Source organism: Onychostruthus taczanowskii, unplaced genomic scaffold, assembly GCF_017590055.1.
Source record: "Onychostruthus taczanowskii isolate IOZ18803 unplaced genomic scaffold, ASM1759005v1 scaffold42, whole genome shotgun sequence".
Classification (NCBI taxonomy): Eukaryota; Metazoa; Chordata; class Aves; order Passeriformes; family Passeridae; genus Onychostruthus; species Onychostruthus taczanowskii.
Window position 1 is genome coordinate 6,504,540 of NW_024501682.1, and position 10,783 is coordinate 6,515,322.

A 10,783-nucleotide genomic window follows, 5' to 3' on the forward strand; every position below is an offset into this window, starting at 1 on the left:
TTCACTTTTACCTGGGCCTAAGTACAAATCACTTGGTGACTGTGCCACAGGATGCCTTCAGTTTATTCAGGAAAGGCTTAGCAGACCTTTGAATAAAGCACATACATGATGCTGGTCTAATATTTTCAAGGCAGAAGCTTGGAGAGCAAGATGGGAACATGGCAAGCACATGGTCCTGAGGTGTTCCAGGTGCTCAGAGTCAAATAAACTCTGCTCTGCATTCAAGACTCTGTGGGACCTAAGGACTGCTGCTGTCCTTTGAGGAGTTCATCAAGGCTGTGCTCCTTTCTGTGGACACTGCAGAATTGTGTTCTGCCCAACATTGCAGGCTGATACTCAGGGACACTGCTGAGTAAGAGCTTATGGAGCACTGGGAACAAGAGAAAAATGTCTCAACTTCAATAGCTTCAGTAGAAAAAAAATAACTTTCTGCATACAGTGTGGAATATGATGGTGCTGGCCACACTCAAACCCAAGAGCAGCTACAGGTTACAATGGCTTTCCAATACCTACTCTAATTTCTTTCTATTTTCACAGCTTACTTGCTGTTGGAAGAGGAAATTTGCCCCGAAAGGAGGGAACCAGGGCATTTGCTTTGTTTATACTTCATTTCCCTCAGTGATTGTTTATTCTTGGGGAACATCATTACCCATCCAGTCATCAAAGCATCAGGTTCTCATAGTCAATGTCCTGTCCTTGGACTGTAACCACAAAAAAATGGAAGAGTTCACTTTGCTGTGGACATTTTGGGTGTTGGCAATATTTGGAGATACAGTCCCATGCTGGTGGTGCCTGTGTGGTCTAATTAGCCTTCATTGCTACTCTCGCCTGCCCTCCTTCCATGTTAATTTATGTGTCCCAAGACGTGCCTGCGCATCTGTTCCTTATTTCCTGGGTATGCATCTATTTTCTTGCTGAGTACTGAAAGGGAAGGAGATGAAATGCATTGAAGATCTTGATTTACAGCTTCAGCATTTCCCTAAATCTGTTAGGAACTGTGTTTTCATGTCCCTCTCCTCTCTACCCTCTGTGATGGCAGTGAGACACCCAGCCTAGCACGCTGGAACATGAGCACCAAAGCAGAGAGAGACCCTGTCACTTCCCTGACCACAGCCAATAATGGGCACTGTCTGCCCTGCACCCAATCCTGAGTTCACTTTTTGGGATATCTTGACCCTCCAGTGCAGCACTGTACACTCACCATTTGGTTCTTCCAGCAACACTCCTGTGTCATTTTGAAGTCGGTGATGTAACTGGAGGTGGTGATGCACAGGGACTACTTTGGGATGCAGCTTGTCTAAGACAAGGAGGAAAAGATGGGAGCAGGTCAGAGCAACTTCAGCTCAAACAGCCACCACGCTGTCTGACCCCATGGCTGCCCAGTTGCCTCTTCCTTGTGATGCTTTGCTACAAGGAAGAAACTTCTGTCAGTGGAACAGATCTAACCTAACTCTACAATGAATTTCATCACATTTTTTCTCCTGCACTTGCTGTGCTTTGGCCAGTGATGCCTCTCATGTGCACATGTCAGAGCAAGCCTCTGCTGCCAGAAGAGGGGGGACAACTCCAAGGCAAAGCTCAGGACAGGGTGATTCCCTGAACAGAGTGACAGCCAGACTACTCCAGGATGTCACAGCCTGGACTGGACTGTTCTGTCCACTAAGCCTTCATGTTTGGTTTACTGTATCAGTCAGGATCACAGGGAAAAGCAGCTGCTGGTTGATCCAAAATGTTGATGTCAGTGGTTGATTAGGAACAATCTGTCAGGGTGCACCTGCCTCTCAATCCCTTGAAAGGGACTTCTTTTGGTGGTGGGTCCTTCCTGGTTCCCCAACAGCACATACTTGCCAGTCCATGCTGCTGTGATGAGAGGGCTTTGAGTCAGCTGGGATAGCACATCCAAGAGAGGTCGCTGAGATATGTCATCCCTTCCTGCTGCTCTGAGGTCCTGTGTGACTACTAGCAAGCTTTCCCAAGCAGGAATTATGGCACTCTGGAGTCCACTGAACCATTTCTCCTGCGCTTCCTCAGGCCTTTCCTCTCAATTACATTAAAACTGCCGAAGTCATGGGAAGAGCATTTCTCAGCTTGTGGAAAAGCCTTTATTTAGGTGTATGAAGCAGCTTGTTTGAACAGGTTGTGTCCAACCACTCTCCTCACTTCACCCTTGCCTGGGCATGTACGAGGAAAGGAAAAACAGAGACCAGTTTGTGCTCTTGGCTGTTTTGGGGAATCCTGCCACTGCATGGGTCAAACCCATGTGCTTAGACCTCTGGGGATCAGCAGAGGTAGAAGACATCTGGAGGTCTTCTGGAAGACTTCTGGAGCAGGCAGCAGGACTTTCACTCCTGACCAGGATAATTTTTTTTGGGAGACTGAAGAGCAAACATCTATTAGCTTTAATTTTGCTGGCAAAGGAAGGTGGCAGGCACCTGGGAGAAGCTCCCCCCTCACCTGTGGCACATGAAAGTTCCCTACCAGGCTGGCAGACACACTTGTGTTGGAGGAGGGACCCCACACATCCTGGGTGGACTCCCTGGTAAAGCTGGCAAGAGCCATTCATGATGGAACATGAGCTGAGGACCCTGCAGGGCACCCCAGTGTCATCCCCCTGCCGTGGCTGGCCTGAGGAGTCTGTGTCAGTTGAACCCAGCCTGCTGCTTGGAAAACCCCTGGCTGTGCCATGGGACTAAGTGAAATATCATTTCCCAGCCTAATGGACAGATTGTTAAATATACAATGATTTACCAGCTCTTTCACTGCAATAACTGTTCACACATTGTCTCTTTGCCTCTTTCACTGTTTTTATGATTCACGCTATTTGGTTGCCCAATTGACATTTCCAAAATGAGGTTTTCCTTCCTTATTTCTCCCCTTTGACAGTTTATAGGCCTGAGAGAAGTTTTTCCAATCATGATAATATCTTCATGTTTTGTTGACAAAAGGTCAACCTAGGAATAAGCCAAACTGGTTTTAGGAAAAATATTTGCTTATTTAGTAAGGGGATGTGTGTAGGAGATCAAATTTATGAGGGTGAAATTGAATCTGGTTGTTTGAAGGATTCTGAAATAAAAGCTTCCCACCCACTCACAAGAACAAGATTAATAAATTGCTTTAGGCTGAAGCAGAATGTAGAAATAAACTAAGTTTTTGTGCAAAAGGTAATAGGATCCAAAGAAAGAAGTAAAACCAGAGCTTAAGAGACAACAACCCCTTCACTCCCTCATGCACTGTGTTCATTTCACACTATCATTCCTTGCAGAAGAAAGGTCTTCATCAGGTTCCCCAGTATCTGACCTTCCAGTTCCACAGCATCCATCCTTACCTGTTGGTCAAACACTTGCTCAGTCTCAGAAAAGGAAGATCCAGTAGCTACACTGGTCACCTAGCCAGGGAATCCCTCCTGTAGCATCATTTCTCTGGTTTGACTTTAAATTATAGTTCTAAAACAGGCCTCTCACACCTTTTCATGAGAATGGCCCATGCCAGGAACCCCACTCAGTTCAGGAGCAATTTGCACGAATAGCACTGCTAAACACGTGTGTTTGGAGGGTCTGGTCCCAAAGATCTTCTCTCTTTTTTTCTGAAAAGACTAGCCAACAGTGCAACAGGTTAAGTCACACTTTTCCATACAGAATATGAAGAGGGAATATGCTACATACATGCATATATATTTTGCATATATATTTTAAAACTCTATATGTGAATGTGCATGTATGTGAATTAGAATAATTCAGGCTGGAAAACCCCTCTTGAGGGATGCTTTCAACCCCTCTGGAGGTGATCATGTTTAATCCCTGGAAAGACAGCCCAACCTGATTGTTCAGGCCCTTGTCCAGTTATGGTGAGCCCTTCCAGATGTGAAGAAAATCTCCTGATACCTAATTGGAATTTTCTTTCCTGCACCTTGTGACTGCTGCCTCTGTCCTACCACCATGCACCTCTGAGGACAGTCTGACATACATATGAGTGTATCTGGGCACACACACACACACAGACACATACAAACACACACACAAGGTTTCTTTTGTCCTTGCTCTGTGCATCTGAGAGATAACAAGCAAGCGGACTTTGCTCTGCCCCAGTGCAACTATTCCTGTTTCTAGTAAACTCCGAGGGACTGTGGGGAGGATCTGGCATTTTCTTCCTTCTCCTGCTGTTGCACAGCTCCAGTTCCTTTGTATTATTTAGACACATGCCCCCCTCATGGCTTGGGACATGACATTTCTTTCCTTTTGAAGCATGATTATTACAAAACACAAATTGGAGCAAGAACTACAGTAAAAAAAAACCCTCTTTAATGAAGTCCCATTGACACTGGATGCTTGTTAAAAAGCTTAACAAAACATTAAGCAGGTCTTTGCAACTATTAGAAACAAAGATGAGCCATTATTGAAAGCGTTCAACTGGTTTGGTTAAACCCTACTGTCATGCATGACACATTTTGGCAACTCTAGATAAGGAAGAGGCAGGATTCAAAAATGAAATAAAATTTGCTGGAGATGTTATATGATTTTTAAACAAGATAACAATATTGGTTTTAGGTTCTCGTTATTGTTTGTAGATATTCTGCCTCTCTTTCTGTATGTAGCCACCACAGATCATGACTGCAGGACTGGAGATGAACTATCATCAAATCCTGCTGGACACGGGACTTGCTTGGGCACAGCTGCATATGTCTTGGGCTTAGAGCCAGAAGAAGAATGAGGCCAAACTATCTCACAGCATAGAGGCAAAAATGATGAAGCTGCTTGATTGTGAAACAATCTTCTTGCTGGGAAAGCTGCTTGGGATTTCATAGTTGTTTTGTCCTCAAACACACCACAGCTGCTGTGACCTGGCCTGTGAAAGGATGATTAGAGAGAAATACATGGCCAGCATTCACAGGCACGGAATCTATTTCTGACAGAGGTAAATGGAGATTAATCTATCTGTACCTGTGGACCTCCCAGCCAATTTTCTCCCTAATGGATGGTAGAGGTTTTTTCATTCATGCTTTTCTCACTTTGTAACATGAAAGCACAGTGAGAGCTGTAACCTCTCACCATTACTCTAAGAGCACATCTTCACATTTGTCTTTGGGGAACAATCAGGGATTGTTCCCCAAAGACAAGAGGATTTTAGTTACTCCAGTACCACAACAGCTAACCAGCATAATTTTTTGGAATAATAAAATTGTATCTCCTGCCCATTTGCTCTCAGTGGCCCATCAAAGTATATAGTGAGCTTTTTTTATAGTTATTTCAAACATACCTCAAATTCTGCCCTTTTCTACACAAGAGAGCTCCTGTCATCCTCCCCGCTCTCCCTCCCACTCCAAACACCAAGCCCATCTCCAGCGGGAGGAGAAACTTGGCTGCACCTGGCTAACAAAGCTCTTCACAAAGGCCTTACATGTACTGCCAGTGTCTCTCAGAGAGATCACACTCACCAAGTACAGCTGCATTTCTGTAAAATTAGCCACACTTCACTGCTGGATGTGTTGGGTAGCAAGAGGTAAATGCCATAGAGAAGTCAGAAGTTGGGAGTAGGTCAGGGTGCAATCTCAGTAGCTGATTCTGCTTGGGCTAGAGCCTAAACTGTTTAGTACTTGTCTGTGTGTTTTGAGCAGTCAAGGAGAATGTGCATTAGAGCATCAGTGCTTCACAACATGTCTCCTTGTCTGACTGCTTTGCAAGTGCAGATGACAGTTCTCAGGCAAATCTGCTAATTTGGAGGGAGAAAATGGTTTCATCTGTCTTGCGGCGAGACACCTGAGAAGCCAAGGGAGCTGTTTCAGGAGAAAGCACAGAGAAGGTCTGTGTACTTACAGCTGTGCTTTCAACACAGGAAAATAAATCATCTTTCCACCACAGAACCCATTATAGTTACCCTCACATGTAAGAGCAATTAGGATGTTACTGCCTTGCTGTCACGGAGCAGCCTGAAGAGGTGTAATGGGAGTAGGGTTATTATTTGTGGTTGGGGAATAAGGGTATGAATGAGTGAATTATGAGATTTCAGATAAATAATCCTGTTTGCTTTTTGCAAAGAAGTGTTGTCCCACCCCATCACAAGCTGACAACTCTGCTATTTCCTGCCCAAAGAAATTCATAAGAGCAAATATCAACTCTTCCCTGACTCCTCTCTGACGAGGGAGAACAAGAAGGGAGAAATTTGGCAGTGGCTATTTGGTGTTGTGCCACTTCATACTGCTGGCTCAGAAGCCAGCATCCTGTTCAGTTCTGCCCAAATGCAAACACACCTCCTGCCCAGGACAGCTGCGGGAGCCAGCCCTTCCTGGCAAAGGTAAGGGCACAGCATGGAGCTAAACCTGGTTTAGCCACAGATACTGCCCACTTTGTTCTGTGCTGGATGGACCCCCCCAAAAAGAAAGATGTGACAGATCCAAAGAAAGGGAGCAGCTAGGAGACAGGTGTGTGTCCCCTCCAGTCTACTTTCCCAAAAGAAAACAAACCAAAAATTGGTTCAGGTTCCACTGGGATTGGAGGCTCCTCTCAAATCTTTGAAATACAAATTCAGATTCAGTTTCTGCTTCATGGATGGGAAAAAAATCATGGTTCAGGCTGGTTTCTGGTTAAGTTCAACTCCTAGCAGAACCCCTCCTGTAACTCAGAAGCAGGACAAAAGTATGATGGAGGTGTTTTGCCATATGGGTAAGTAGAGTTGGGCTTGAGAATGAAGATGAATAAAGGAAGAGACTCAGCACAATGATGTCCTGTCCCATGGGAAACAATGAAGCTTGAACTGACTTAAATATACAGGAAAAGCAGTAGTGGAACAGAGAAACAGCAGCAGCCAAACAGTCGAAGATCAAATTAAATCAGGAAAGCTGTTGTCAAGGGGTGGCTTCAAGAGGTGTCTGTTAGTCCCTGGCTTCTGCATGAAAAGAAAATGATCACTTGTCAAACAGAAGAAACTCAGAGAAGCAACTGGATAAATCTTTCCCTTTAGGAATTGCCTTTTTGGAGCAAACTCTGCTCTGCTTGTATTACACATGCCAGCTCTTAAAACCTTCTGTATATATGAAGATTTTTTGATTCACACAAACATCAATTTTTGTCAGAGTCCACGTGCTGCATTTAAACCAAAGCACTGCGCAGCAAGAATGTATTGTGTACAGGGGTGTGAACATGATCCATACATCAAGAGAAGCTCTTTGCCTTGGGTATGGGGCAGCTGGTGAGCCTTCTAATGTGCATCCAAGCACCCTCATTGCTGGGGCCAGCACAGTTGGGTTTTGATCTGCTGTTCCATGAGCCTAATCGCCATTAGACTTCCCTTGAGCAGTCACCTGCAGGAGGATTCATATCATATGCTATTCTTAGCTCACATATCTCATTTCTGGGTGTTACAAGAAACTGGATTAGAAACAGGTAATCAGCATGAACAAGTGAGCTGCTTGAAATGCCCTAAGACTGCAGTTTCAGCAGTCTGCATCCAGCAAAAGAATAAACCAGAGTTTCAAGTGGTTTCAAGGTCAAAGCAGAGGAACAAAGTAATATATTCATGGTTGAAAGAGCGCATATACACCTGCATGTACATCCACACAGCTGCACAACAATCAACAAAACACTTCCACAATTTAAAAGCACAATTAAGCAAATTAGGCTGATATATAGATCTTTTTTTTTGACTTAAAGAACATTTTTAACGTCTTACATCACAATGACTTAACTGAAAATGAAAGTGAGAGCTCATAAGACAGCACTTCATTTTCAGAATGTAAAAAAGTAAACGTAAAAATGTCCCCCCCTCATCAAGTCTACAGCTATGCTGAGTGTACTTTGTACCTCAGAACAGCAGAACGTGATGCTACGCAGGTATCAAAAATATATATTCTTCATGCATGGAACTGCAGCCAGCTGCCCAAACATTAGGTGCTCAAGGGCCTAAGGGCATTGATGCCTCATAAATTTAAGAGTATGTATTAGGTGACTACAGAACTGGAAGTTTTGTAGCAGTGGAAAGTAAGTATGATAATGAGGTAAACACATGTTCCAAAGAAAATACAAGCTAATCATGCCCTCTGTAGAGGAGACAGCAGCTTTAAACAATCACCTAGGGAATGCTGGAGCAAGGCCTGCAAGCTGCTACAGGATGGGCTCCTTGTTAATGACATCTCCCTGTATTCTGTAGCTTTTTAATCCTGCAAATACAGTTTGACAAGTAGGTGATCATATAGGTGTTCTGCTCCTTTGAGTGCTTTGAAGAACCTTTTGAATGCTCCTTTCTGTTCCAAAAAGTGGTGTGCTACATGCAGCCTCAGTTTTCCTTAGATAAGTAAGAGGAAGCATCCTTCAGGGTAACCACAGGTAAAGCTGGGATTCCTCCTTGGGTCACAGGACACCTCAGGTGTGGTGAGGTCTGTGCATCGTGGGCTCCATCTGGAGGTTGTTTGCTCTAATCTGTGCTTTCAGAAGAAATGGAGAGAAAATGCAGCATTGCTGGGTCAAAGTCACCAAGTCATCTGGAAAACAATGATCTTGCTAGCTGATGTGCTGATGTGGAGGTGTCACACAGAGATTGGTGGGTGGTGGATGAGCTTTACTTGCCCTTGGTAAGGGGAACCTTACAGCCATGCCTGAGATGAAGCCTTTGCTGTAAGTTTCCTTATCCATTGCTCAATGCAGCAAGCACAGCCAAGACTGTCCCATCAGACTACTTATGGTGGAAGCAGCTGCCCTCACAAGTCTCCAGGGTGTGTATTTAAAAGTCTGTCTCTACCCCCACCTTCAAATGTAAAGAGGATGGCAAAGGAGACATTGGCCTGATCTGTGGCTTCCACAGAGCAAACAAGCAGTGGGAATGGTCACTCCAGAGGTTCAGGGTGAGGTAGCATGTGAAAAATGAGAGGTTTGGTAATTTGAATGAGGTTCTGATGCATGAAGCTCACAAAGCACTTGTTTGAGACGGGACAGAGTAAGTTCCTGATGACTTATTCCAAATGTCTGCTGCTGGTGGTGTTGCTCAGATCTTTCCTACAGCTTCCACTGCAGTCTTCCACTGTTATCTTAAGCAATAGGAATTCTGACAAAAGTTTCAGACTGAGTCATTATGCTTGTGCAAAGTCAAAGAGAACTGAGGTGTGACCAGGCTTTCCTCCCACTACTCTGACAGTAAAAGCTGTTGGGAGTGAGGAACATAGGACCCCCACAGCCTATCTCTGTTCTAATGTTATACAAAAATCAGTTCTGCGTGGTTAAACCCCAACAGTGATGGTTCTTTCCATTTTGCCAGAGGTCTCAACGTGCTTTAGCAGTGAGGAGTTGGAGTGGTGCAGAACTGTTGAGCAGAGCAAGAGAGCTCCATGAAAAACCAGTGTTCTGTGCACAGGAAGGTCATGCTTAGTGGGATCTCTTTGTTTGAGGACCTGCTGCATATTAATGTACTTATCATCCTCTTACCTGAATGGAAAAAAGTGCCGGGGGATTCTTAAGCCAAGGAACCGATCTAGATATCCCAGGGACCTTTTCCTCTTCTGACACAGTGAACATCATTGTGGGATTAGGGAGGTCAGGAAAAGTCTTTGGGGTGAGAAATGTCCGTGACATTTGCTATACACCCTATAATCACAGCCATAGCTGTAAATATTATTGCCAGCTCTGCTTGCTGCGTGACCATGCACTTAACACCGACAGCAGAAGGAGATGCCCCAGCTGCAGTCTGCTGCATGGGCCTGGGGAACCCAGACTCTTTTGCTGTGATTTTATGTGGAAAAGCAGCTCAAAGGTAGAGACTGGAAGGGCAGTCTGTGCCATGAACAGGCCTGCAACACAAGCCAGCAGCAGAGCTCCATGTCTGGGATCAAAACCCCATGAGCAGGGCAGGGCTCTCCTCTTGAGATGGAACGTGCAGGAAACCATGCATGCCCAAATTACCATGGAGTCAGTGCCAGATGCCCCATGGGATGAAGGAGTGCCATGGAAAACTGAAGGAGAATGGGAGCTTAAAGAGACACGTGGACTTTAGTCAGCTGCTTAATGAGAAGTTTCAGGGCTACACTTCTCTAACGCCAGAGGCTATGATGGCTGCTCCATTGTCAGGCAGCTTCTGAAAGAAAAAACGTGTCTGCAATTAATTACCCAGGGTGTTAAACTGATGTGCAAGCAGAGTTTTCATTTTCATAGACTCTTTTACATTTTTTAGTCATGAAACTAAGCAGTCTTCTCTAAGTTGGGAAAGTTATTTCCTCCATTTTTTCAACAAAAAAATCAGTTACATAGGCCCACTTCCACAAGAGGATTATTATAGACTGCACAGGGTGGTGCTTAAGGAAAAAAAAGTACTTTTTGACATGTACACAGACCATCAGGAGATCTCTGACTTGCAGGAAGAGCTGAGTTACTATTGCCAGCAAGATGTAAAAATTTGGAGGAAAGCCTGCAGATCATACAGAGATAAGATTATGGTGATGGCTTATCACACAGTGAATGAGAAAGAATTTGATGAAAAGATGAAGCTTTATTGCTGTGTAGGTCCTTTTCTGTGTAATATGGTGATCTCTACTCCCATGTCCCTGTACTGGCTTACAGCTCTTACTGGAGGAAAAAGGTATTTGATGAATGATATGCATACCTGGCCCAAAAGGAGAGCATTCAAACCTGTCACACATTACACAGCTGTGGAGTATCAAGTGAGAAAGTGCTTCTGGGGTGGCAAAGTGATAACTGATGGGAGGACAACAACTTTCAAATATAATGGCTGCTTTTTCCACGGCTTTATCAAATGCCACCATGAAAATGACTGGAACCATCCAGTGGGGGATGACCTTTGGCTGTTC